Consider the following 26163-nt stretch of genomic DNA (forward strand, 5'->3'; position numbering starts at 1 on the left):
AATCATTTGCCAAGAGACCACACAAGGTCGGCAAAGATAAAGCGACGAGGTTCAAATTAATGTGAGAAGTTATAAAGCAACTCTGAAAAGGCTCAAAAGCCAAAATAAAAGAGGTTGCAAAAATAACTTAAAGAACCGACCAATAACAAGGTCGGACCCAACAAAGGGAATACACCGAGGTCCGAGTAAAAGCCCGGATACAAGAAGAAGCCTTAAAACGGCGAAAAGGCCAAAGAAAACAAAGATTTCGAAAAACGCTTACTAAAAGGTTGCTATACAAAAACAACTAAAAAGTACAAGCGAAAAAACGAAATCAATCGGTAAAACAAAGTTTCAAAAAGCGCTAGCTAAAAAGTTGTTATCCAAAAACAACTAAAAAGCATAAAAGCGGAACTAAAAGCCAAAACGCAAACAAACACCACATAATAAGCTAAAAAGTTACTACAAGTAGCTAATAGCAAAAAGGTGTTCAAAGTATTTAAACCATCCAAAAAGAGCCCACAGGCCGGGCACAAAACCAAAGACAAAGGATTACAGAGAATCAAGATCCTTTCCGGACTCCACGTCAGTAGGAGGCTGCGGAGGAAGAACCATAGAAATCGGGACAGCCTTGACAGCACCGTCATCTCGGTTTAAAACCTCCACACCAGACTCCTCCCTGGTCGGAGGTGAGGTCGGGTTCGCAACCGGAACTTCGGGGTCAGACACCGGAACTTCATCCTCATTGGGAGCAGGAACAATCCTTCCCTCCACGACAACATTATCCATACTGAATAAACTCAGATCCAGGTCAGGGGCAAGAACCCGGACCTGAGCCTTCAAATTTTCAAACATAGCATCCATACCCTTAGCCACATGACCTTCTAGCTCGAAAAAATCATCCTGAGCGGATTGCAATCTCTCCTTTGTCTCCACAAGCTCGGCAAATGTTCGAGTATAACTCTCCTTCGCCGCCTTCGCCATCTCCTCAGATGCATTCGCTGCCGCCACAGCCGCGGTAGCTTTAGCTTTCTCCTTCTCCAAAGATGCCTCCAGCTCAGTAATCCTAGCAGCCTTCAGCTTACTAAACCTCTCGAGCTCAGACTGAGCTTTCTCAAGTCGGGAACTGGTCGCACCAATTGGGGATTTCTTGAACTCCCGGGCAATAGCGGCATGAAGACTAGCCATCCGGACACAGCTCTGCGCCATATACTGAAAATGGTGCTCCATAGACACATCATCAGTAGAAATAAAGGTCTGAGGGAGAATATGCTGTTCAACCCAACCAAGAGCATCAAAATCCTTATCATTAAAACCGGCAAGCTCTTGAGAGGTCTTCTGCTTCTTGGGAGGAGGACCCGAGGACGAAGGAGGAGAAGAGGTAGCAGGTCCAGAAGTCGGAGGATCTTGATTTATAGGTCGGAACTGGGGAGTCGGAATAGTCTTCGACCGAGTAGTAACACCCACAGTAGCCTTCTTCGGAGAAGATCGGGCAGAAGCCTCCCCAGCCTCAATATTTCGAGCAGCCACAGACTTCTTCGTCCGACGAAGGTACTTCATGGAATCCGCCTGAGAAGACATCTCTGCAGAAATAAAAGAAAAAGGATTACCACAAACAGAAAATCCACCAAAACAAGCAAAACCAAAAATACCAAAAAAAAATGAAATCTCGGAGAGGTCGGGAACTACCTAACTCGGAACGGAGAAGGCTTGGATCTCCCAACATTTTCTTCGTGTCCAAGTGAGGTGCCCGACCCCATAAACTGCTTACCACACCCACAAAAGCCTGCTCCACCTCATCTAGACTCTCAAGGGTATACTTAGTAGACACTACATTCTCCTGCCAACAAAGAGGAAAAGAAGGCTCCCCACTCTCATCTAGAAAGAAAGGTCGGACGTCTCCAGTAGCCCGGACCTTGAAATAAAAGTTCTTAAAATCATGAAAGGACTCGTCATATAGGGTACAAAACTTCCTTCCCTGGTTAGCCCTAAAAGAGACCCAAGATACCTTCCCTCCACCCGACCCCGGCTTCGTCAACACAAACAAATAGGAAAAAAGAGAAATAGAGGGAGAGACGCCCAAAAACTGACACAAAAGTTGAAACAGCTTTAAAAACGCCCAAGAATTTGGATGGAGCTGCGTAGGGGCAAGGTTACAAGACCATAACACCTCGGACTCCAGACCGGTAAAGGGAAGTCGGACACTCAGCTTAGAGAAAAAACAATCATAAGCATAAAAGAAGAGCTTCTCGGAACTATCTAAAGGCGGGAAGCACACTCTCTCCTCGGAATCCGGGGCTACTAGTTCATAATTCCTCTCAGACTCTCTATTTTCACATATGCTACAGTGCCTACGGAACCTAGCTAAATACTCAGAATCTACCACAGAAGGGACTCTTAGAGGAAGAGGGTCTACCCAACCAAGACCACATGGAATCTTAGTCGACATCGCTTGAAGAACCTTTCGAGACATAAAATTCTTACCTACAAAGAAAGAATACAACAGCAAGCAAAAATCACATAAAGAAGACAGCGAAAACCCATTCAGCAAAGCAAGAAACAAAGAAAATGCGGCAACCCGGAACTAAAAATACCAAAGAACAAAAAAGAGCCCCCCCATATACAAACAACAAGCAATGGCGGCGCCTCTTTTCGGGGCAACCCAGGCATAAAGAAAAAGAAACAAACAAGAGCCACACAAAGAACAGAAGCATATGTGCACAAGAAAAAAGAAACATGGGAACAAACCTAGAAAAAGGAAACAAAGACGACGAGCTCCGAAGCAAGGAGAACGAAACGACGGCACAGAGAAAAACCCCAGAAAGACACACGGAGAGATTCTGAGAAACAGAGCAAAGAGAAAGAAGAAGCAGTGCTCGAAAAAGGATAAAGAAAAACAACGCAGAAAAGGAGGAAAGGGGCAAATAAATAAAGCCTTCACAGGGCCCGAACGGAAATCGAGGAAAAACGGTAAAACACAATAAATGCAGGAGCGGCCATTTTTGAATTTTGAAAAACTACTTTGCCCGAGCTCGACCTCCCAAAAAGGACGAACTCAGGCAGGGGCACTGTTCATACCCTGACCGGGCTCCTCCAACTCGGCAAATTCATAAAAGGTCCGACCTCGTCCTAAGGCTCACGCCTAAAGGTTGGACCTCGGACAAAAAGCAAGGAAGGCCCATCAAAAGGAACGCAGCCCAAAACCTAAAGGCCGAAAAAGGCCTAGAAGAGGCGGTTCCGCAAAGATAGAGATAAACTCCCAAAAGATAAGATAAGATAAGAATATCTTATCCAGAGAAGATCACGGCCAACTACTATAAATACACTGGAGCACCCAGGTATGGCATTCATTCCACATTCTACGCATATCTGCTTGGACCCATGCTAACTTAAGCATCGGAGTGTCATTGCAGGTACAACCACCAACCACTCCGCATATCAAGTTCGGGTCCCTGAACCCCCACCTCGGGCCTCTCTAGACGACCGAGCTACACGTTTCAGGTAACCCTCGGAACAGATACCATTCTGGGCGTTTAACGCCAGGATGGCAAAGGGGGAAGATTTTGTTTTCAAATCAATTTTCTTTCAAGTTTTCAAAGTTTTTCAAAATCAAATCTTTTGCAAATCATATCTTTTCAATCAAATGTTTTCAAAATCAATTCCTTTCCTTTTTCAAAGATACTTACTATCAATTAATGATTTGATTGAACATTTCAAGTATGTTGCCTTTTCTGTTGAGGAAGGATTAATGTTTGAATCATATCTTTTCTTGATAGTCAAGTTATTAATTTTTAAAATCAAATCTTTTTAAAATTGTTTTCAAATCATATCTTTTCAATCACATATTTTTAAAACCAATCATATCTTCTTAACCTCATCTTTTTCAAAATAGTTTTCAATCAAATCTTTTTAATTTCTAATTTCAAAATCCTTTTCAAAAATCACTTGATTTCTTTTCCACTTTGAATTTTCGAAAATTATCAATCAATTTTTCAAAATGTTTTGACATCTTTTTAATTAATTTTCGAAAATCCTCTTCCCTTCTTCCCACATCCTTATATTTATGGAGTACTACTCCTTCTTAATGCACAATTCGAACTCTATCTAATCAAGTTCGAATTCTTCTACCTCCTTCTTCTACTTTTCGTTTCCTCTGACACATCAAGGAATCTCTATACTGTGACATAGAGGATTACACATCTTCTTGTTCTCTTCTCTTTCATATGAGCAGGAGCAGAGACAAAGGCATTCTTGTTGAAGCTGACCCTGAACCTGAAAGGACCTTGAAGAGAAAGCTAAGAGAAGCCAAAGCACAACTCTCTTTAGAGGACCTGACCGAATTCTTCAAAGAAGAAGAACACATGGCAGCCGAAAACAACAACAATGCCAACAATGCAAGGAAGGTGCTGGGTGACTTTACTGCACCTACTCCCAACTTCTATGGGAGAAGCATCTCTATCCCTGCCATTGGAGCAAACAACATTGAGCTTAAGCCTCAATTAGTTTCTCTAATGCAACAGAATTGCAAGTTCCATGGACTTCCAATGGAAGATCCTCATCAGTTTTTAGCTGAGTTCTTGCAAATCTGTGACACTGTCAAGACTAATGGGGTAGACCCTGAGGTCTATAGACTTATGATGTTCCCTTTTGCTGTAAGAGACAGAGCTCGAATATGGTTGGACTCACAACCTAAAGATAGCCTGGACTCTTGGGAAAAGCTAGTCAATGCCTTCTTGGCAAAGTTCTTTCCACCTCAAAAATGGAGTAAGCCTAGAGTGGAAGTCCAAACCTTCAGACAGAAGGACGGAGAATCCCTCTATGAAGCTTGGGAAAGATACAAACAATTAATCAGAAAATGTCCCTCAGACATGCTTTCTGAATGGAGCATCATAGGTATTTTCTATGATGGTCTCTCTGAACTATCCAAGATGTCTTTGGATAGCTCTGCTGGAGGATCTCTTCATTTGAAGAAGACGCCTGCAGAAGCTCAAGAGCTTATTGAAATGGTTGCAAATAACCAATTCATGTACACTTCTGAAAGGAATCCTGTGAACAATGGGACTAGTCAGAAGAAAGGAGTTCTTGAGATTGACACTCTGAATGCCATACTGGCTCAGAATAAGATATTGACTCAACAAGTCAATTTGATTTCTCAAAGTCTGTCTGGAATGCAAAATGCACCTGGCAGTACTAAGGATGCTTCATCTGAGGAAGAAGCTTATGATCCTGAGAACCCTTCAATGGAAGAGGTGAATTACCTAGGAGAACCCTATGGAAGCACCTATAATTCTTCATGGAGAAATCATCCAAATTTCTCATGGAAGAATCAAGAGAGACCTCAACAAGGTTTCAACAACAATAATGGTGGAAGAAACAGGTTTAGCAATGGCAGGCCTTTTCCATCATCTTCTCAGCAACAGATAGAGAATTCTAAGCAGAACCCCTCTGACTTAGCAACCATGGTCTCTGATCTAATCAAAACCACTCAAAGTTTCATGACTGAAACAAGGTCCTCCATTAGAAATTTGGAGGCACAAGTGGGACAGCTGAGCAAGAAAGTTACTGAACTCCCTCCTAGTACTCTCCCAAGTAATACAGAAGAAAATCCAAAAGGAGAGTGCAAAGCCATAACCATGGCCGAATATGGAGAGGAAAGAGAGGAGGTGGACGCCACTGAGGAAGACCTCAATGGGCGTGCACCAACCTCCTCTGAGTTCCCCAATGAGGAACCATGGGAATCTGAGGCTCAAAATGAGACCATAGAGATTCCATTGGACTTACTTCTGCCTTTCATGAGCTCTGATGAGTATTCTTCCTCTGAAGAGGATGAGTATGTCACTGAAGAGCAAGTTGCTAAATACCTTGGAGCAATCATGAAGCTAAATGACAAGTTATTCGGAAATGAGACTTGGGAAGATGAACCTCCCTTGCTCACCAAAGAACTGGATGACTTGTCTAGGCAGAAATTACCTCAAAAGAGACAAGATCCTGGGAAGTTTTCCATACCTTGTACCATAGGCACCATGACCTTCAAGAAGGCCCTGTGTGACTTAGGGTCAAGTGTAAACCTCATGCCTCTCTCTGTAATGGAGAAGCTAGGGATCTTTGAGGTACAAGCTGCAAGAATCTCATTAGAGATGGCAGACAACTCAAGGAAACAAGCTCATGGACTTGTAGAGAATGTTTTGGTAAAAGTTGAAGACCATTACATCCCTACTGATTTCATAGTCCTAGAGACTGGGAAGTGCATGGATGAATCCATCATCCTTGGCAGACCCTTCCTAGCCACAACAAAGGCTGTGATTGATGTTGATGGAGGTGAACTGATCATTCAAGTGAATGAAAAATCCTTGGTGTTTAAGGCTCAAGGATATCCCTCTGTCACCATGGAGAAGAAGCATGAAGAGCTTCTCTCAAATCAGAGACAAACAGAGCCCCCACAGTCAAACTCTAAGTTTGGTGTTGGGAGGCCACAACCAAACTCTAAGTTTGGTGTTGAACCCCCACATGCAAACTCTAAGTTTGGTGTTGGGAGGTTCCCACATTGCTCTGAGTATCTGTGAGGCTCCATGAGAGCCCTCTGTCAAGCTACTGACATTAAAGAAGCGCTTGTTGGGAGGTTCCCACATTGCTCTGAGTATCTGTGAGGCTCCATGAGAGTCCTCTGTCAAGCTAATGACATTAAAGAAGCGCTTGTTGGGAGGCAACCCAATGCTTTATAATTAACTATTTTCTTTTGATATTTTATTTTTTTTGTAGGTTGATGATCATAAGAAGTCACAAAATCCATTGAAAAAGCAAAAACAAAATGAAAAACAGGAAGAAAAACAGCACACCCTGGAGGAAGAACCCACTGGCGTTTAAACGCCAGTGAGGCTAGCAGTTGGGCGTTTAACGCCCAGTCTGGCACCATTCTGGGTGTTTAACGCCAGAAAGGGGCACCAGACTGGCGTTAAACGCCAGAAAAGGGCAAGAACCTGGCGTTAAATGCCAGGAATGGGCACTAGCCCGGCGTTTAACGCCAGAAATGACTCAAAACGTGATTTTGAGCAACATTTGGTGCAGGGATGACTTTTTCTTGACACCACAGGATCTGTGGACACCACAGGACCCCATCCAACCCCACCACCACCCTCTCTCTTCTTCCCCCATTCACCAATCACCTCAATACCTCTTCCCCAAAAACCCCTTCACCTATCAAATCCCATCTTTCTCTTCACCACTCACATCCATCCTTCATAAAACCTCACCTACCTCACCCTTCAAATTCAAACCACTTTCCCTCCCAAACCCACCCATAATGGCCGAACTCCATCTCCCCTCTCTCCTATAAATACCCTTCTTCACTCCTTCATTTTCACCAATAAACAAAGCCAATACAAAGCCATCTTCTCCCTCATTTCTTCTTCTTCTACTCTCTTCTTTCTTCTTTTGCTCGAGGACGAGCAAACCTTTTAAGTTTGGTGTGGTAAAAGCGTTGCTTTTTCGTTTTCCATAACCATTTATGGCATCCAAGGCCGGAGAAACCTCTAGAAAGAGGAAAGGGAAGGCAAAAGCTTCCACCTCCGAGTCATGGGAGATGGATAGATTCATCTCAAGGATGCATCAAGACCACTTCTATGAAGTTGTGGCCTTGAAGAAGGTGATCCCCGAGGTCCCCTTTTCACTCAAAAAGGGTGAATATCCGGAGATCCGCCATGAGATCCGAAGAAGAGGTTGGGAAGTGCTTACCAACCCCATTCAACAAGTCAGAATCTTGATGGTTCAAGAGTTCTATGCCAATGCATGGATCACCAAGAACCATGATCAAAGTGTTAACCCGAATCCAAAGAATTATCTTACTATGGTTCGGGGGAAATACTTGGATTTTAGTCCGGAAAGTGTAAGGTTGGCATTCAATTTGCCCATGATGCAAGGAGATGAACATCCTTACACTAGAAGGGTCAACTTTGATCAAAGGTTGGACCAAGTCCTCACAGTTATATGTGAAGAGGGCGCACAATGGAAGAGAGATTCAAGAGGCAAGCCGGTTCAATTGAGAAGGCATGACCTCAAACCCGTGGCTAGAGGATGGTTGGAGTTCATTCAACGCTCAATCATTCCCACTAGCAACCGGTCCGAAGTTACTCTAGACCGGGCCATCATGATTCATAGCATCATGATTGGAGAAGAAGTGGAAGTTCATGAGGTTATAGCCCAAGAACTCTATAAAGTGGCGGACAAGTCTTCCACCTTGGCAAGGCTAGCCTTTCCTCATCTCATTTGTCACCTCTATTATTCAGTTGGAGTTGACATAGAAGGAGATACCCCCATTGATGAGGACAAGCCCATCACTAAGAAAAGGATGGAGCACACAAGAGACCCCACTCATCATGAGATCCTTGAGATGCCCCAAGGGATGCACTTTCCTCCACAAAACTATTGGGAGCAACTGAACACCTCCCTAGGAGAATTGAGTTCCAACATGGGACAACTAAGGGTGGAGCATCAAGAACACTCCATCATCCTCCATGAAATTAGAGAAGATCAAAGAATCATGAGGGAGGAGCAACAAAGACAAGGAAGAGATATTGAGGAGTTCAAGCACTCCATAGGATCTTCAAGAGGAAGAAAGAGCCGCCATCACTAAGGTGGACCCGTTCCTTGATTTCCTTGTTCTTTATTCTTCTATTTTTCGAATTTTATGCTTATGTTTATCCATGTTTGCGTCTTGTGATCATTAGTGTCTTAGTGTCTATGCCTTAAAGTTATGAATGTCCTATGAATCCATCACCTTTCTTAAAAAAAAAAAAAGTGCTTAATTGAAAAAGATAAGAATTGCATGAATTCTGAATTTTATAATAGTTTAATTATTTTGATGTGGTGGCATTACTTTTGTCTTCTGAATGTATGCTTGAACAGTGCATATGTCTTTTGAATTTGTGGTTCATGAATGTTGGCTCTTGAAAGAATGATGAAAAGGGAGACATGTTACTGAGGATCTGAAAAATCATAAAAATGATTCTTGAAGCAAGAAAAAGCAGTGGATACAAAAAAAAAAGAGAAAGAAAGCAAGCGGAAAAAAAAAACCGAAAAAAAAAGGGGAAAGAGAAAAAGAAAGAAAAAGAAAGAAATAAAGTTGTGATCCAAGGCAAAAAGAGTGTGCTTAAGAACCCTGGATACCTCTAATTGGGGACTCTAACAAAGCTGAGTCACAATCTGAAAAGGTTCACCCAATTATGTGTCTGTGGCATGTATGTATCCGGTGGTAATACTGGAAGACAGAGTGCTTTGGGCCACGGCCAAGACTCAATAAGTAGCTGTGTTCAAGAATCATCATACTTAACTAGGAGAATCAATAACACTATCTGGATTCTGAGTTCCTAAAGAAGCCAATCATTCTGAGTTACAAAGGATAGAGTGAGATGCCAAAACTGTTCAGAGGCAAAAAGCTAAAAGCCCCGCTCATCTAATTAATACTGATCTTCATAGATGTTTTTGGAATTCATTGCATATTCTCTTCTTTTTATCTTATTTGATTTTCAGTTGCTTGAGGACAAGCAACAATTTAAGTTTGGTGTTGTGATGAGCGGATAATTTGTACGCTTTTTGGCATTGTTTTTAGTATGTTTTTGGTATGATCTAGTTAGTTTTTAGTATATTTTTATTAGTTTTTAGTTAAAATTCACTTTTCTAGACTTTACTATGAGTTTGTGTATTTTTCTGTGATTTCAGGTATTTTCTGGCTGAAATTGAGGGATCTGAGCAAAAATCTGATCCAGAGACTCAAAAGGACTGCAGATGCTGTTGGATTCTGACCTCCCTGCACTCGAAGTGGATTTTCTGGAGCTACAGAAGCCCAATTGGCGCGCTCTCAACGGTGTTGGAAAGTAGACATCCTGGGCTTTCCAGCAATATATGATAGTCCATACTTTGCCCAAGATTTGATGGCCCAAACCGGCGTTCAAAGTCACCTCAAGAAATTCCAGCGTTAAACGCCGGAACTGGCACCTAAATGGGAGTTAAACGCCCAAACTGGCATAAAAGCTGGCGTTTAACTCCAAGAAGGGTCTCTACACGAAATTGCTTCATTGCTCAGCCCAAGCACACACCAAGTGGGCCCGGAAGTGGATTTTTATGTCATTTACTCATCTCTGTACACCCTAGGCTACTAGTTCTCTATATATAGGACCTTTTATTATTGTATTAGGGAGCTTTTGATCATGTTTTATGATTGAACTCACTTTGGGAGGCTGGCCATTCGGCCATGCCTAGACCTTGTTCTTATGTATTTTCAACGGTGGAGTTTCTACACACCATAGATTAAGGTGTGGAGCTCTGCTGTACCTCGAGTATTAATGCAATTACTATTGTTCTTCTATTCAATTCCGCTTGTTCTTTGTCCAAGATATCACTTGTTCTTCAACTTGATGAATGTGATGATCCGTGACACTCATCATCATTCTCACTCATGAACAAGGTGACTGACAACCACTCTTGTTCTACAAGCAACCAAGGCTCTAGTGAATATCTCTTGGATTCCTGATAACACGATGCATGGTTGATCGCCTGACAAACGAGCCAACCATTCCGTGAGATCAGAGTCTTCGTGGTATAGGCGAGAACTGATGGCGGCATTCAAGAGAATCCGGAAGGTCTAACCTTGTCTGTGGTATTCTGAGTAGGATTCAATGATTGAATGACTGTGACGTGCTTCAAACTCCTGAAGGCGGGGCGTTAGTGACAGACGCAAAAGAATCACTGGATTCTATTCCGGCCTGATTGAGAACCGACAGATGGATAGCCGTGCCGTGACAGGGTGCGTTGAACATTTCCAATGAGAGGATGGGAGGTAGCCACTGACAACGGTGAAACCCTTGCATAAGCTTGCCATGGAAAGGAGTAAGAAGGATTGGATGAAGACTGTAGGAAAGCAGAGAGACGGAAGGGAAGGCATCTTCATTCGCTTGTCTGAAGCTCTCACCAATGATATACATAAGTATCTCTATCTTTATCTTTTATGTTATTTTCGTTTATCATCATACCCATTTGAGTCTGCCTGACTGAGATTTACAAGGTGACCATAGCTTGCTTCATACCAACAATCTCCGTGGGATCGACCCTTACTCGCGTAAGGTTTATTACTTGGACGACCCAGTGCACTTGCTGGTTAGTTGTGCGAAGTTGTGTAATGCCATGGAATTGAGCTACCATGTTTTTGGAGTTCATGACCGGGGATTATGAGAGTTGTGAAAAGTATTGTTCACAATTTCGCGCACCAGTGGCCTTTGTGTTTTTGTCATCTAAATATATATATATATATATATATATATATATATATAATAATAATAATAATAATAATAATAATAATAATAATAATAATAATTAAAACTTTTTTCAAAAATAGCTTTTCTCTATTTAATCCTTGCATTTGTTGAATGTGTCTATGTTCTTATGAATAGTTGCTCCTTTGAGTCTTCCTTTCTAAAATCTTTTTGAAAATAATTTTTCATTGTTTAAATCTTGCTTAAATTTTTAAGTTTAGTGTTTTCTTGTTACTTTCCATGTGATTCTCGAAAATTTTATTTTAGTTTTCTAAAAATTTTAAGTTTGGTGTTCCTTTTTATGTTCTTCGTGTTCTTGTGAATCTTCAAGGTATTCTTGAGTCTTGTATGTGTTTTGATCCTAAAATTTTTAAGTTTGGTGTCCCTTAGTTTTCCCTCAAAAAATTTTCGAAAAATAAGGGAGCTAGATCTAAAAGTTTTTAAGTCTTGTGTCTTTTGTGTGTTTTTCTCTTTCCTCATTAAGTTCAAACATAAATCTTTTCCTTTATTTACTCATTAATTTTTGAATCCCTTGGGTTGACTTGGTCAAAATTTTTTAAATCATATCTTTTTAAGATTTTTAAAATCATATCTTTTTCAAAAACTTCCTAACCACTATCTCTCTCCTCACTTTTTAAAAATCCTCATAAAAAATTTTTCAAATCTCTTTTTTTATTTTAGTTTTTTTAGTTTTTTTATTATTTTATTATTTCAAAAAAATTATATAAATAAATAAATAAATATAAAATAAATTTTTTATCCACATCATCTCCCTTACTCCATCATGGACATAAGTGGAAATGAATAGTCCAGAAGGACTCTGGGGTCATATGCTAACCCCACTACTGCTTCATATGGGAGTAGTATCTGTATACCCCCCATAAGAGCCAACACCTTTGAGCTGAACCCTCAGATCATTATCATGGTGCAATAAAATTGCCAGTATTCCGATCTTTCATAGGAAGAACCTACAGAGTTTCTGGCACAATTCTTACAAATTGCTAACACAGTACGTGATAAGGAAGTGGATCAGGATGTCTACCGATTATTTTTGTTTTTATTTGCTATAAAAGACCAAGCTAAGAGGTGGTTAAATAACCAACCCAAAGCCAGCATAAGAACATGGAAACAGTTGTCAGACAAATTCCTGAATCAATATTTCCCTCCAACGAGGATTACACAGCTAAGGCTGGACATCCAAGGCTTTAAACAAAGGAATAGTGAATCTCTTTATGATGCCTGGGAGAGGTATAGAGAGATGCTAAGGAAGTACCCCTCTGAAATGTTTTCAGAGTGGGTGCAGTTAAACATCTTCTACTACGGGCTTACAGAAAAAGCTCAAATATCTCTAGACCACTCAGCTGGTGGATCTATACACATGAGAAAGATGATTGAAGAGGCTCAAGAGCTTATAGATACGGTTGCTAGAAATCAGCATCTGTACTTAAATGGTGTGTCCTCCATTAAAGAAGAAGCTAAGGCAGTATCAACTGACTTTAGTCCTCAAGAACAAGTTGCTAAACTCAATCAGCAACTATCTCCTATAACAAAATAGTTAGCAGAATTTAAGGAGATGCTACAAGAAACCAAAAATTCTAATAAGGATATGAAATCACAATTGAATCAGACAAAACAATAGTTATCAAAACAGATAATAGATAAGTGCCAAGTAGTTCAATTAAGAAGTGGAAAAACATTAAATACCTCAACTCAAAGCAGCATGAAGCCAAGAAAAGAACAACTAACAGAGGATGAGCAAATTGCCACCCAAAATCCCTCTGAGGATAGTAAGAGCCCAGAGAGGAATGATTCTGGCGTTCAAACGCCAGAAAAGGGTGAAAAACTGGCATTAAACGCCCAGTCCATGTCCAGTTCTAGCGTTCAAATGCCAGAAAGGGGTGGGAATCTGGCGTTAAACGCCCATCCACTCCCCAATCCTGGTGTTCAAACGCCAATGAGGGATCAGACACCTACAAGTGCTGATAGTAACCCCTCTAAGAAGGCTTCTCCAACCACCTCTGTAGGAAATAAACCTGCAGCAAATAAGGTTGAAGAATATAAAGCCAAGATGCTTTATCCTCAGAAGCTCCGCCAAGCGGAATAGGATAAACAATTTGCCCGCTTTTCAGACTATCTCAGGAATCTTAAAATCAAGATTCTGTTTGTGGAGGCACTTGAGCAAATACCCTCTTATGCTAAGTTCATGAAAGAGATCTTAAGTCATAAGAAAGATTGGAGAGAAACTGAAAAGGTTTTTCTCACTGAAGAATGCAGTGCAGTCATTTTAAAGAGCTTACCAGAGAAGCTCAAGGATCCTGGGAGCTTTATGATACCATGCACATTAGAGGGTACTTGTACCAAGACAGCTCTATGTGATATTGGGGCAAGTATCAACCTAATCCCTGCATCCACTATCAGAAAGCTTGGCTTGAATGAAGAGGTCAAACCAACCCAGATCTGTCTTCAACTTGCTAATGGCTCCATTAAATATCCATCAGGCATAATTGAGGACATGATTATCACAGTTGGGCCATTTGCCTTTCCCACTGACTTTGTAGTGCTGGAGATGGAGGAGTGATGAGCAGATAATTTATACGCTTTTTGGCATTGTTTTTAGTATGTTTTAGTTATTTTTTATTATATTTTTATTAGTTTTTAGTGAAAATTCACTTTTCTGGACTTTACTATGAGTTTGTGTATTTTTCTGTGATTTCAGGTATTTTCTGGCTGAAATTGAGGGATCTGAGCAAAAATCTGATTCAGAGGCTGAAAAGGACTGCAGATGCTGTTGGATTCTGACCTCCCTGCACTCGAAGTAGATTTTATGGAGCTACAGAAGCCCAATTGGCGCGCTCTCAACTGCGTTGGAAAGTAGACATTCTAGGCTTTCCAGCAATCTATAATAGTCCATACTTTGCCCAAGATTTGATGGCCCAAACCGGCGTTCCAAATCAGCTCAAAACTGCCCGGCGTTAAACGCCGGAACTGGCACAAGAATGGGAGTTAAACGCCCAAACTGGCACAAAAGCTGGCGTTTAACTCCAAGAAAAGTCTCTACACATGAAAGCTTCAATGCTCAGCCCAAGCACACACCAAGTGGGCTCGGAAGTGGATTTTTATGTCATTTACTCATTTCTGTAAACCATAGGCTACTAGTTCTCTACAAATAGGACCTTTTGCTATTGTATTTTAATCTTTAGATCTTTGAATCTTTTGATCACATTTTAGGGGCTGGCCATTTGGCCATGCCTAGACCTTGTTCTTATGTATTTTCAACGGTGGAGTTTCTACACACCATAGATTAAGGTGTGGAGCTCTGCTGTACCTCGAGTATTAATGCAATTACTATTGTTCTTCTATTCAATTTAGCTTGTTCTTGTTCTAAGATATCACTTGTTCCTCAACTTGATGAATGTGATGATCTGTGACACTCATCATCATTCTCAACGGTGATGCCCAACATACAGCTTGCCATGGAAAGGAGTAAGAAGGATTGGATGAAGACAGTAGGAAAGCAGAGAGACGGAAGGGACAGAGCATCTCCATACGCTTATCTGAAATTCTCACCAATGAATTACATAAGTATCTCTATCTTTATTTTATGCTTTATTCATAAATCACCCATAACCATTTGAATATGCCTGACTGAGATTTACAAGATGACCATGGCTTGCTTCATACCAACAATCTCCGTGGGATCGACCCTTACTCGCGTAAGGTTTATTACTTGGACGACCCAGTGCACTTGCTGGTTAGTTGTGCGAAGTTGTGATAAAGAGTTGAGATTGCAATTGAGCGTACCATGTTGATGGCGCCATTGATGATCACAATTTCGTGCACCAAGTTTTTGGCGCCATTGCCGGGGATTATTTGAGTTTGGACAACTGACGGTTCATCTTGTTGCTTAGCTTAGGTATTTTTTCAGAGTACTTAAGAATGAATTCTAGTGTTTCAAGGTGATGTTCTTATCATCACCAAAGCTGATTGATTCTCATCAATTTAGCTCTTGAATGCAATGTCCTGCTGAAGCTTGGCTAGCCATGTCTAATTTCTTTAAACTAAAGCTTTAGACTAACATTGCATGATTCCTGGAATTCTCATTAAGAATTTTGATATCCTTTTTTTCATTCAATTTTCGAAAAAAAAAATCCAAAAAAATTACAAAATCATAAAAACCAAAAATATTTTATGTTTTTTGTTGTGTCTAGTGTCTCATTTTAAGTTTGGTGTCAATTGCATGTTTCTGTTCTTCTTGCATTTTTTTTCGAATTCATTCACGTGTCTTAATTGATCTTCAAGTTGTTCTTGATGATTTCCTTGTTCTGATCTTTAAATTCTCTTGTCTTGAGTGTTTTGTTGTTTCTCATATGCATTCTCATTTTGTTAGTGTCAATAGTATACAAACTTCTAAGTTTGGTGTCTTGCATGCATTGTTTATTTGATTTTAGTTGCATTTTGATTATTCCTCATTATTAAAAATCCAAGAAATTTTTAATTTGTGTCTTTTCAAGTCAATAATACAGAGAATTGAAGATTCAGAACATACAGCAGAGGAATTACACAGAAAAAGCTGGGCGTTCAAAACGCCCAGTGAAGAAGGAAAACTGGCGTTTAAATGCTAGCCAGGGTGCCTGGCTGGGCGTTAAACGCCAGAATGAATACCATTCTGGGTGTTTAACGCCAGGATGGCACAAGAGGGAAGATTTTGTTTTTAACTCAAAATTTTTTCAAGTTTTTCAAAATTTTTCAAAATCAAATCTTTTTCAAATCATATCTTTTCAATCATATATTTTCAAAATCAATTTCTTTCTTTTTCAAAGATACTTGCTAACAATTAATGATTTGATTCAACATTTCAAGTATGTTGCCTTTTCTATTGAGAAAGGTTTAATGTTTGAATCATATCTTTTCTTGTTAGCCAAGTCATTAATTTTCAAAATCAAATCTTTTTAAATTGTCTTTCAAATCATATCTTCTCAATCACATCTTTTTAAAAACCACATCTTTTCAATCATATTTTCTTAATCACATCTTTTTCAAAATAGTTTTCAATCATATCTTTTTGATTTCTAATTTCAAAATCTTTTTCAAAAATCACTTAATTTCTTTTCCACTCTTAGTTTTCGAAAATCAATTAGTATTTTTCATAATGTTTTTAAAATCTTTTTAATTAATTCTTCCTCTCTTCTCACATCCTTCTATTTATGGACTAACACTCCTCCTCAATGCACAATTCGAACTCTATCTTTCTTGATAAGTTCAAATTCTTCTACCTCTTCCTTCTATTTTTCTTTTCCTCTGACACCTCAAGGAATCTCTATACTGTGACATAGAGGATTCCATATTTTATTGTTCTTTTCTCTTTCATATGAGCAGGAGCAAAGACAAAAGCATTCTTGTTGAGGCTGACCCTGAACCTGAAAGGACCTTGAAGCGAAAGCTAAGAGAAGCAAAAGCACAACTCTCTGTAGAGGACCTAACATAAATCTTCAAAGAAGAAGAACCCATGGCAGCCGAAAATAACAACAATGCCAACAATGCAAGGAAGGTGTTGGGTGACTTTACTGCACCTACTCCTGACTTCTATGGGAGAAGCATCTCTATCCCTGCCATTGGAGCAAGCACTTTGAGCTTAAGCCTCAATTAGTTTATCTAATGCAACAGAATTGCAAGTTCCATGGACTTCCATTGGAAGATCCTCATCAGTTTTTAGCTGAATTCTTGCAAATCTGTGACACTGTCAAGACCAATGAGGTTGACCCTGAGGTCTACAGACTTATGCTATTCCCTTTTTCTGTAAGAGACAGAGCTAGGATATGGTTGGATTCACAACCTAAAGAAAGCCTGAACTCTTGGGAAAAGCTAGTCAATGCCTTCTTGGCAAAGTTCTTTCCACCTCAAAAATTAAGTAAGCTTAGAGTGGAAGTCCAAACCTTCAGACAAAAGGAAGGAGAATCCCTCTATGAAGCTTGGGAAAGATACAAACAATTGATCAGAAAGTGTCCTTCTGATATGCTTTCTGAATGGAGCATCATAGGTATCTTCTATGATGGTCTGTCTAAACTGTCCAAGATGTCATTGGATAGCTCTGCTGGAGGATGTCTTCATCTGAAGAAGATGCCTGCAGAAGCTCAAGAACTCATTGAAATGGTTGCAAATAACCAATTCATGTACACTTCTGAAAGGAATCCTGTGAACAATGAGACGAATCAGAAGAAATGAGTTCTTGAGATTGATACTCTGAATGTCATATTGGCTCAGAACAAAATATTGACTTAGCAAGTCAATATGATCTCTCAAAGTCTATCTGGAATGCAAGCTGCACCAGGCAGTACTAAGGATGCTTCATCTGAAGAAGAAGCTTATGATCCTGAGAACCCTTCAATGGAAGAAGTGGATTACATGGGAGAACCCTATGGAAACACCTATAATCCTTCATGGAGAAATCATCCAAATCTCTCATGGAAGGATCAACAGAGACCTCAACAAGGTTTCAACAACAATAATGGTGGAAGAAACAGGTTTAGCAATGGCAAGCCTTTTCTATCATCTTCTCAGCAATAGACAGAGAATTCTGAGCAGAGCCACTCTGACTTAGCAACCATGGTCTCTGATCTAATCAAAACCACTCAAAATTTTATGACTGAAACAAGGTCCTCCATTAGAAACTTGGAGGCACAAGTGGGACAGCTGAGCAAAAAAATTACTAAACTCCCTCCTAGTACTCTTCCAAGCAATACAGAAAAGAATCCAAAAGGAGAATGCAAGGCTATTAACATGACCCACATGGCCGAACTTGGAGAGGGGGAAGAGGCAGTGATCACCACTGAGGAAGACCTCAATGGACGTCCACTGGCCTCCAATGAGTTCCCTAATGAGGAACCATGGGAATCTGAGGCTCATAATGAGACCGTAGAGATTCCATTGGATTTACTTCTGCCATTCATTAGCTCTGATGAGTATTCTTCCTCTGAAGAGGATGAAGATGTCATTGAAGAGCAAGTTGCCAAGTACCTTGGAGCAATCATGAAGCTAAATGACAAGTTATTTGGTAATGAGACTTGGGAGGATGAACCCCCTTTGCTCACCAAAGAACTGGATGACTTGACTAGGCATAGATTACCTCAAAAGAGACAGGATCTTGGGAAGTTTTCAATACCTTGTACCATAGGCACCATGACCTTTAAGAAGGCTCTGTGTGACTTAGGGTCAAGTATAAACCTCATGCCTCTCTCTGTAATGGAGAAGCTAAGGATCTTTGAGGTACAAGCTGCAAGAATCTCACTAGAGATGGCAGATAATTCAAGAAAACAAGCTTATAGACTTGTAGAGGATGTTTTGGTGAAAGTTGAAGACCATTACATCCTTGCTGATTTTATAGTCCTAGAGACTGGGAAGTGCATGGATGAATCCATCATCCTTGGCAAACCCTTCCTAGCCATAGCAAAGGCTGTGATTGATGTTGACAGAGGTGAACTGATCATTCAAGTGAATGAAGAATCCTTTGTGTTTAAGGCTCAAGGATATCCCTCTGTAACTATGGAGAGGAAGCATGAAGAGCTTCTCTCAAAACAAAGTCAAACAGAGCCCCCACAGTCCAACTCTAAGTTTGGTGTTGGGAGGCCACAACCAACTTCTAAGTTTGGTGTTGAACCCCCACATTCAAACTCTAAGTTTGGTGTTGGGAGGTTCCAACATTGCTCTGAGTATCTGTGAGGTTCCATGAGAGCCCACTGTCAAGCTACTGACATTAAAGAAGCGCTTGTTGGGAGGCAACCCAATGTTATATTTATCTATTTTCCTTTGTTATTTTATGTTTTCTGTAGGTTGATAATCATGGAAAGTCACAAAATCAATTGAAAAAGCAAAAAAAGAATGAAAAACAGAAAGAAAAATAATACACCCTAGAGGAAAACCTTGCTGGCGTTTAAACGCCAGTAAGGGCAGCAAATGGGCGTTTAACGCCCAGTCTGGCACCATTCTGGGCGTTTAACGCCAGAAAGGGGCACCAGACTGGCGTTAAATGCCAGGAAAGGGCAAGAAGCTGGCGTTAAACGCCAGAAATGGGCACCAGCCCGGCGTTTAACGCCAGAATTGGCATAAAGAGCATTTTTGCTCGCCACTTGGTGCAGGGATGAATTTTTCTTGACACCTCAGGATCTGTGGACCCCACAGGATCCCCACCTACCCCAATACTCTCTCTCTCTTCTTCACCCATTCACCAATCACCTCAACACCTCTTCCCCAAAAACCCCTCACCTATCAAATCCCACTCTTCTCTTCACCACTCACATCCATCCTTCATAAAACCCCACCTACCTCACCATTCAAATTCAAACCACTTTCCCTCCCAAACCCACTGATAAACCCCATTTGTAGGGTTTATCTTGTGCTTCATTTAAGGGATTTTATGACCTTTTACCCACATTTACCCATTGAAATAGCATGGTTTTATAACTTCTCCTTTAATTGTGCTTAAGAGTGAAAACATGCTTTTTAAGACTTAAAATAGCTAAATCTAATTCTCCTTGAGTCCATTAGATGCCTTGATATGTTTGTTAGTGATTTCAGAGTGGAGAGGCTAGGAATGGATCAAAGGAGTGAAGAGGAAAGCATGCAAAGTGGAGAAATCATGGAAAAAGCCAAAGATTTGGATTCGCCCATGGACGCGCCAGCGCACTATACGCTCACGCGCACCTTGCGAAATGGGCCATGGACGAGTGCGCGTGCCATGCGCGTACGCATCGGTGCTGAAATATGATTTTTAATGAAAACGTGCCCAGCGACTTCTGAAGGCTGTGGGGCCCAATCTCAACCAACTTTGGCGCCAGAAATGCTATTTAAAGCCAAGGATTGAAGAGCAAGGGGGATGATCTCAATTTAGTTTATTTTCTCTCATTAGGATTAGTTGTAGAAGTAGTTTCTAGAGAGAGAAGCTCTCACTTCACTCTAGGATTAGGATTAGGATTAGGTTTAGTTCTTAGATCTAGGTTTTAATCTTTGTTTTCTTCTACTTCTATCTCTCAATTCCTTGTAGTTGTATTCATCTTTCTTCCATTCTTTTGTTGCAATTTCCTTTATGTTGTTGTTATGTTTTATTGTAGATCTAGTGTTGTTCCTTCTACTTTCTTTCAATTCAATCAAGGTAATTCATAATAAATGTGTTTCTTTTGATTGTTGTTGTTAATTCCTTGCAATTGAGTAGTGTAGATTTACTTTTCTTGCAATTTTACTATGCTTTCCTTCTATGCCTTCCAAGTGTTTGATGAAATGCTTGGTTGGATTTTAGAGTAAAATTTTATACACTTGACGTGGAAAGGTAACTTAGGAACTCTTGAGTTACTAATGTCCAAGTAATTGATGATATGGATCCATTGACTCTAGTTCTCACTAATTGAATTAGTGGAGAGTTAGGACTTATGGAGTAGGATTGATATAGCTCATTTGACTTTCCTTTACTACTAGTTAGAGGATGATTTAATGAGATTAATCCTTGCCAATTCTCATATTGTGGTTAGTGATTAGGATAGAGATCCTTGACCACCAACCCTTGCCAAGATCTTTTTAGCCATTAGTTTACTTTCTTGCCATTTATCTTTCATGCCCCTTATCAAAACCCCAAAAATAACTCATAACCAATAACAAGACATTTTATTGTAATTCCTAGGGAGAACGACCCAAGGTTCAATACTTTGGTTTATAAAATTAGGGGTTTGTTACTTGTGAAAGGATTATTGTTGGTTTAGAAACTATACTTGCAACGAGATTTCATTAGTGAAATTCTAAGCCATCAAAAATCCAAATCATCAAAATGGCGCCGTTGCCGGAGAATTGCAATGGTGTTATGTTATTGGTTATTGTACATATGTGAATAGTGTGAATATCTTGCTTTTTTTTTTTGCTTTGTTTGCTATTTGTAGAATTTGTTTCTCTTATTTTCTATTAGCTTTTGATTTTTGTTTTCTCTTTTCACCATGAATTTTCATTTTGGCTATGAGTGTGATTACAACTATGTTGTAGGTAATGGGAACTTTGATGAGAATGTGCGTCAAGGATGGGATAACTAAAGGTGGGAGGAGCCATATGCATATGATCAATCCTCATGGCAACAACCTCCACAAATGCACTATGAAGAAGAGCCATTCTATGATGCATATCAATCCAATGGCTTTGGTGAATCTCCTTGTGATTTTCAAGAACCACCACCATATGCCTATGAGTCATATCCTCAACATGACCCTCAACCACACTCACAAGCCTATTTTCAACAAACACCTCCATATGACTCTAATCCTTATCCACCACACCAACCACCTTTTGAACCATATGAGCCATATATGGAACCACAATTCCAAGATTACTACTCCCAAGAACCACCTTAATACACACCACCACCTTACCAAGAAGAACCACCTTCCTATAATGAACCATTTCTCCAAGACAATGAACCCTCTTATCCACTCCAATCCTCAATGGATGAAATCCTTAGCCTCATACTTCAAGGGCAAGGAGAAATGCAAAGGGAGACACTAGAATTTATGGCTACCTTGACCAAGGTAGTAAGCATTTTAGCCTCCCAATGCTTGAGCACTCAAAGCACTCCCATGGTCACATGTGCAAAATCAATTAAAGAGCATAGCATGAAGGAGAGATTGGAAACTCCGGTGGAAAATGAGGAATGCCACTTTGTATTAGAACAATTGGAGAAGCCTATGATTATTGAAGAAAAGGAAGAAGTGGTTGAAGACTTAGGAGATGCGGAACCTCCATGGGAAGCTAAAATCAAAGAAAATCCCTCTAAGAAGAGTAAATTTGATGTTGAGGAGGAATGTGCACAACATCTGATGTATATTCTATATGAAGACTTGGAGAGAATGAAGCAAAAATTGAGTTCCCTTGGTGATGAAGATCATGCATCCAATCTTCTTGGTGAAGAATCCTTTGAATTTGAAGAACCTTCTCCCAATGAATTTGAAAGTGATGTGGAGGTAGATTTCTCTCAACCTCCCATTTATGACTTGAGTGATGGAGAAGAGTTAGATGAAGTTGATGAACAAAGGATTGAGAATGAAGAAGTTTATGAAGAGGTGGAGATTGACAATGAAGCAAACAAGGGAGTAGAGCTTGCAAGCACATTGGAGATACCTCTCCCCAAGCCACCACCATCCATTCTCTCATTCAAGTGGGTCAATCCCTTATACTTAAGCTTTGTTATTCCCCTTGAATATGGTTTGCTTAAGATGGATGGTCAACTTAGAAAAATTAGTGGCTTTAAGAGTAAAAAAGAGACGGTTAGTGATTGGAAGCATCATTCTAGGTTCATTATGGTCACATGTCCAAAGCTTGATAGCAAAGGTTGGTGTATAACTAGAGTACATGGGTCTAGAAGGATGTTTGGTCACTTTGTTGAGAATTCACCTTGCTCACCACCCACATGGATTAATGATAATCAACTTGGAGATGGGTGTGAAGACAAAATATGGGATCTGGGAACACATGAGGATCAACATTGGGAGCCCATGGTTTGTGAAGAACTCCATCAAAGCATGGAGATATTAATCTTGAATAATGGAGTTTATTGGAAGTCCAAGTATTGGTGGAAGTTACAAGATGAATACAAGCACAAGCCACCTTGAAAGAAGCTCCCCATAAGTCCAACTTAAGGACAATAAACAAAAGTGCTAGGTGGGAGACACCCCACCAAGGTAACTTCTTTTCATTTTCTCTTTTTGTACATATTGATAGAATTAGTTTAAATTCTTGTTTTGATTGATTTGATGAGTTTAATTGGTATTTTAGTATGTTAAATAAGGTTTTATGGTATTTTGGTAGCTGTTTGGAGGTTTGGAATGCTTGGATTGGTGCAAAAACATAGCAAAAATTTTTGAAAAAAAAAATAAAGCACCATCCACACGTACGCGCATTGTACGCATACGCGTGCATCAAGCGTTTTCGACCATCCATGCGAGCGCGCCATGCGTGCGTACGCGTGGATTGAGAAGTTCCACATTCCATACATTTTCCAGAGAGTTATGCCTACGCCACGCCAACGTTGTGCCTCTGGCACAAACCCCACTCGCGCGCACGCGTATATGACGCGTACGCGTCACTCTCGAAATAAGCCATCCGCGCGCGCGCGGCATGCGCGCGTACGCGTGGATTCCCTTCCTTCAATCCACTTCTTTTCTTCTCCTCTTTCCATTTCTTTCCTCCTCCTTTCTTCTTTCCCTCTCCTACCCTTCATCCAACACTCCCAAACACCATTGATAACCATTTATTTTAGTTAGTCAATTAGTTAGCTTTTGTTTAATTTTCATTTCAATTTCTCTTTTCCATTGTAAGTGTTGGATTGTTATTCTTGTTTACCATTAATTGCTGCTAAGCATTAAAAAGGGATGTTTTCTTAACATCATTATGTTTACAATCTTTGTTGGATTCTATGATTGAGGTTATATTTTGCTACTTGGTTTTGAGTTTTTCATGCTTACCTTTTGAAAAAAAAAATACCAAGTGATGAGAATTGCCTTCGAGCTTGTAACTCTTTTTGAATTGCATGATTTGGCCACCATGTGATTTAAACCGTATTCTTTGATTAGGCAATCTCTTGATGGATGATGTTGAGCATTTACCTTAATGCAATGTATTTCATGATTATATCCATCCATATGTTTGACTTGAATACTTTTATGCTTCTTCAATGCTTGTCTTACCTTACAAGTTTACCTAAAGCATCTCAAGCACACTAGGATAAGTGATGTACATGCTTCTTTTGTGACATGACTTTTATGCTAATGTGTGTTCTAAAAGGCGCCTAATTTAGAATTGACACACTTATTTGTCATTAATGTCATACTCACCTCATTCTAGTGATTTACCTTATTCCAACAATGTATGCTTCCTTGCTTTTGTTTTCTCATCTTATGGTGTTATATTTTTGTTTTTCATGATGAATGCACCACAAGCAAACATGGAAGCAAGACTAAGAACACGCAGCAACCCGGAGAGTCGCCATACCCCCTTGCTCATCTTTGAATGCACCGAGGGCAGTGCAAACTTTTAAGTGTGGGGAGGTCGTCCGACCGGTCGGCGATTTTGGGTGACAAATTTCTAATCCCAACACTTTTGCATTTCAATCTAGGATTTTAGGATTTTTACTTGCATTTTCTTATTTTTGCATATATATACACAATAAGCTTAGAATAAGCTTAGTCAAAATAATGAAAATTTTTAAGATTCCTATCTATAGGGCACACCAATTAATTTGAGTGAAAACTTTTCATAGAACTTGCTTGAATTATATATATTATGGATCATGTTTTGAGCTAAGAACACAAGCAAGTGAGATTTGAGCCTAATGATGTGGTTACATCTTATAACCACCTATTTTTCCTTCTTGTGTGCATTATTCTCTTTTTATGATTGTAATCTTTGATTTGTTTGATTCTTTATATCCATTATTTTGTGTATTCATGCATTTATATGATTGAGGCCATCAATTCATTTAACTCACTTACCCAAAAAGCCTTACCCCTCATCTTCCTTTGTTAGCCAAATTTGAGCCTACGCTTAACCCACTTGTTCTTAATTTAGCACATTACAAGCCTTAAAGCGGAAAATAATAAAAGTCCGTATTTGGATCTTTGATTAGCTTAGGCTAGTGTTTGTGAGTATCATTCAAGTGTGGGAACCTTGGGACATTGGGTGAATAAAAGGGTAATTTCGTATTATTATTGAAAATATTGGGAATTGGGTACATACTCATGTATTGATCAAATGTAAAACCTTATGCATTGATGCTCTTGTATATAGAAAGAAAAAAAATGAGAAAAACAAAAGAAAAAGAAAAACAATATGGAAAAGAAAAGAAAAAAATAGAAAAAGAAAGAAAAAGAAGAAAAATAATAAAAGGGGACAAAATGCCCCCAAAGTGAAGCTCAATAAGATCAATGCATAAGTGTTGTGAAATAAAAAAGAAAATGCACGAGTATGTGAAAAAGTGAGAAAAATGGGTAGTTAGAGTAGAACTTAATTGTATAGGTTATTATATAGGTTAAGTGGAAAGTTTAAGCTTATCAAAGATTCAATTTCCAAGCTCACTTAACCAAATATGCATCCTACCTTGACCCTAGCCCCATTACAACCAAAGAAAAGACCTCATGATACTTGTATGCATGCATGAAATATATGTTGATTATTAGAAGAAAAACAAATCTTAGAAAGCATGATTAGGAGAGAATTGAGAGAATCAACCCTAAACACTTGAGCGAATAGAGTGCAAACACTACCGGTGAGGGTTTGATGCTCAATTACATATTTTCACCTATGATCATAATTTTCATGCAAGTTTGTAAAAATATTTAATAACTCGATTCAATTGTGGATTAGACTTGCTAATCCTTAGCCCTTCTGCATATATGCTTCTTGGGAAATGATTTATTTTAACCAAGCAATTTCATTCATTCAGATAGTTGCATATAGGTAGATTGCATTTAGTTAGTTTCCATCGAATAAATGTCATACCCTTGCTTTCTCTTGGTTTTAGCATGAGGACATGCTTGGTTTAAGTGTGGGGAGGTTGATAAACCCCATTTGTAGGGTTTATCTTGTGCTTCATTTAAGGGATTTTATGACCTTTTACCCACATTTACCCATTGAAATAGAATGGTTTTATAACTTCTCTTTTAATTGTGCTTAAGAGTGAAAACATGCTTTTTAAGACTTAAAATAGCTAAATCTAATTCTCTTTGAGACCATTAGATGCCTTGATATATTTGTTAATGATTTCAGAGTGGAGAGACTAGGAATGGATCAAAGGAGTGAAGAGGAAAGCATGAAAAGTGGAGAAATCATGGAAAAAGCCAAAGATTTGGATTCGCCCATG

General features: G+C 39.6%; 1 non-coding gene across 1 annotated transcript; it reads right to left on the bottom strand.

Annotated features, from left to right (window-relative positions):
- Positions 1-17192: 17192 nt before the first annotated feature.
- Positions 17193-17300, bottom strand: LOC130971544 (small nucleolar RNA R71). The gene has a single exon (XR_009082758.1). It is a non-coding gene; the product is annotated as a small nucleolar RNA R71 (small nucleolar RNA).
- Between the last annotated feature and the right edge of the window lie 8863 nt (positions 17301-26163).

The sequence above is a fragment of the Arachis stenosperma genome, chromosome 3 (assembly GCF_014773155.1).
Source record: "Arachis stenosperma cultivar V10309 chromosome 3, arast.V10309.gnm1.PFL2, whole genome shotgun sequence".
Taxonomy (NCBI): domain Eukaryota; kingdom Viridiplantae; phylum Streptophyta; class Magnoliopsida; order Fabales; family Fabaceae; genus Arachis; species Arachis stenosperma.